Genomic DNA, 4,192 nt, shown 5'->3' with positions numbered 1-4,192 from the left:
GTGTGTAACGCTTCTTCCTCTTCCTTTGTCTTCTTTCTCCTTCACTTCCTACTTCCTGTCATGGGATTTATCTCTTGTCTTCCGATTGGGAGCCTTTTCTCCTCTCGGGCATTTTAGCCTATAAAAAAAAATTGGCCTCATTTATAGATAATTGTAGATCAATGACTCAATGACCACTGATGAGGCATCATCACATAGATTAATGGATACATGTGTCTAATGTCATTCTCTACAGTCGTGGCCAAAAGTTTTGAGAATGACACAAATATTAATTTTCACAAAGTCTGCTGCCTCAGTTTGTATGATGGCAATTTGCATATACTCCAGAATGTTATGAAGAGTGGTCAGATGAATTGCAATTCATTGCAAAGTCCCTCTTTGAATCCCCCCAAAAAATATTTCCACTGCATTTCAGCCCTGCCACAAAAGGACCAGCTGACATCATGTCAGTGATTCTCTCGTTAACACAGGTGTGAGTGTTGACGAGGACAAGGCTGGAGATCACTCAGTCATGCTGATTGAGTTCGAATAACAGACTGGAAGCTTCAAAAGGAGGGTGGTGCTTGGAATCATTGTTCTTCATCTGTCAAACATGGTTACCTGCAAGGAAACATGTGCCGTCATCATTGCTTTGCACAAAAAGGGCTTCACAGGCAAGGATATTGCTGCCAGTAAGATTGCACCTAAATCAACCATTTATCGGATCATCAAGAACTTCAAGGAGAGCGGTTCAATTGTTGTGAAGAAGGCTTCAGGGCGCCCAAGAAAGTCCAGCAAGAACCAGGACCGTCTCCTAAAGTTGATTCAGCTGCGGGATCGGGGCACCACCAGTACAGAGCTTGCTCAGGAATGGCAGCAGGCAGGTGTGAGTGCATCTGCACGCACAGTGAGGCGAAGACCTTTGGAGGATGGCCTGGTGTCAAGAAGGGCAGCAAAGAAGCCACTTCTTTCCAGGAAAGACATCAGGGACAGACTGAAATTCTGCAAAAGGTACAGGGTTTGGACTGCTGAGGACTGGGGTCAAGTCATTTTCTCTGATGAATCCCCTTTCCGATTGTTTGGGGCTTCCGGATAAAAGCTTGTCCGGAGAAGACAAGGTGAGCGCTACCATCAGTCCTGTGTCATGCCAACAGTAAAGCATCCTGAGACCACTCATGTGTGAGGTTGCTTCTCAGCCAAGGGAGTGGGCTCACTCACAATTTTGCCCAAGAACACAGCCATGAATAAAGAATGGTACCAACACATCCTCCGAGAGCAACTTCTCCCAACCATCCAGGAACAGTTTGGTGACGAACAATGCCTTTTCCAGCATGATGGAGCACCTTGCCATAAGGCAAAAGTGATAACTAAGTGGCTCGGGGGAACAAAACATCAATATTTTGGGTCCATGGCCAGGAAACTCCCCAGACCTTAATCCCATTGAGAACTTGTGGTCAATCCTCAAGAGGCGGGTGGACAAACAAAACCCACAAATTCTGACAAACTCCAAGCATTGGTTATGCAAGAATGGGCTGCCATCAGTCAGGATGTGGCCCAGAAGTTAATTGACAGCATGCCAGGGCGGATTGCAGAGGTCTTGAAAAAGAAGGGTCAACACTGCAAATATTGACTCTTTGCATCAACTTCATGTAATTGTCAATAAAAGCCTTTGATACTTATGAAATGCTTGTAATTATACTTCAGTATTCCATAGTAACATCTGACAAAAATATCTAAAGACACTGAAGCAGCAAACTTTGTGGAAATTAATATTTGTGTCATTCTCAAAACTTTTGGCCACGACTGTACATTCCCATCCTCGTGCATTAAAGTCATGTATCTAGTTTATAACCACAGACAGACCGTGTGGAGGCAGAGCCTTAAACATCTGACCCAGTCTATAAACCATGTTGATTATTATCACCTATAGCAACAGTAATGTCTCCGTAAAGCATGTTGAGCTATAAGACCGGTACAGTCGAGAACGGGGCTCTCCGACCCTGTTCCTGAGTCTTTGCCCCAATCCCAGTTGGAACTAACCTGATGCATCTTCTTAACCAGCTAATTGTTAGAATCAGATGTGTTAGATTATGGTTGGAGAGAGAACCTACAGGAGAGTAGCTCTCTAGGAACAGGGCTGGAGAGAACTGTTCTACAGTGTAATAGATATTTATATATAATACCAAGGTGAAATATTTGCCACTTGGTCCTCCACACTGATCCATTTCCACTACGGTCCCATACTCTCCACTCAGGACAATATCTAATCATAATATTATCATGTCTAATGTTTCTTCATCCAGCTAATAATCACCCTGATTTAAACCGTACAGGCTATACTATACGACTACCATTTAGTTATAGTCTGTACTACCCTTTAGTAATAGTTATGGTCTGTACTACTACCCTTTAGTAATAGTTATGCTCTGTACTACTACCCTTTAGTAATAGTTATGGTCTGTACTACTACCCATTAGTAATAGTTATGGTCTGTACTACTACCCTTTAGTAATAGTTATGGTCTGTACTACAGTACTACCCTTTAGTAATAGTTATGGTCTGTACTACAGTACTACCCTTTAGTAATAGTTATGGTCTGTACTACAGTACTACCCTTTAGTAATAGTTATGGTCTGTACTACAGTACTACCCATTAGTAATAGTTATGGTCTGTACTACTACCCTTTAGTAATAGTTATGGTCTGTACTACAGTACTACCCTTTAGTAATAGTTATGGTCTGTACTACAGTACTACCCATTAGTAATAGTTATGGTCTGTACTATACTACTACCCTTTAGTAATAGTTATGGTCTGTACTACAGTACTACCCTTTAGTAATAGTTATGGTCTGTACTATACTACTACCCTTTAGTAATAGTTATGGTCTGTACTACAGTACTACCCATTAGTAATAGTTATGGTCTGTACTACAGTACTACCCTTTAGTAATAGCTATGGTCTGTACTACAGTACTACCCATTAGTAATAGTTATGGTCTGTACTATACTACTACCCTTTAGTAATAGTTATGGTCTGTACTACAGTACTACCCTTTAGTAATAGTTATGGTCTGTACTACAGTACTACCCTTTAGTAATAGTTATGGTCTGTACTATACTACTACCCTTTAGTAATAGTTATGGTCTGTACTACAGTACTACCCTTTAGTAATAGTTATGGTCTGTACTACAGTACTACCCATTAGTAATAGTTATGGTCTGTACTATACTACTACCCTTTAGTAATAGTTATGGTCTGTACTACTACCCTTTAGTAATAGTTATGGTCTGTACTACAGTACTACCCTTTAGTAATAGTTATGGTCTGTACTACAGTACTACCCTTTAGTAATAGTTATGGTCTGTACTACAGTACTACCCTTTAGTAATAGTTATGGTCTGTACTACTACCCTTTAGTAATAGTTATGGTCTGTACTACTACCCTTTAGTAATAGTTATGGTCTGTACTACAGTACTACCCTTTAGTAATAGTTATGGTCTGTACTACTACCCTTTAGTAATAGTTATGGTCTGTACTACTACCCTTTAGTAATAGTTATGGTCTGTACTACTACCCTTTAGTAATAGTTATGGTCTGTACTACTACCCTTTAGTAATAGTTATGGTCTGTACTACAGTACTACCCATTAGTAATAGTTATGGTCTGTACTATACTACTACCCTTTAGTAATAGTTATGGTCTGTACTACTACCCTTTAGTAATAGTTATGGTCTGTACTACAGTACTACCCTTTAGTAATAGTTATGGTCTGTTCTACAGTACTACCCTTTAGTAATAGTTATGGTCTGTACTACAGTACTACCCTTTAGTAATAGTTATGGTCTGTACTACTACCCTTTAGTAATAGTTATGGTCTGTACTACTACCCTTTAGTAATAGTTATGGTCTGTACTACAGTACTACCCTTTAGTAATAGTTATGGTCTGTACTACTACCCTTTAGTAATAGTTATGGTCTGTACTACTACCCTTTAGTAATAGTTATGGTCTGTACTACTACCCTTTAGTAATAGTTATGGTCTGTACTACTACCCTTTAGTAATAGTTATGGTCTGTACTACAGTACTACCCTTTAGTAATAGTTATGGTCTGTACTACAGTACTACCCTTTAGTAATAGTTATGGTCTGTACTACTACCCTTTAGTAATAGTTATGGTCTGTACTACTACCCTTTAGTAATAGTTATGGT

Source organism: Salvelinus fontinalis, unplaced genomic scaffold (genome assembly GCF_029448725.1).
Source record: "Salvelinus fontinalis isolate EN_2023a unplaced genomic scaffold, ASM2944872v1 scaffold_1582, whole genome shotgun sequence".
Taxonomy (NCBI): Eukaryota; Metazoa; Chordata; class Actinopteri; order Salmoniformes; family Salmonidae; genus Salvelinus; species Salvelinus fontinalis.
This window is presented reverse-complemented; position numbering follows the sequence as displayed.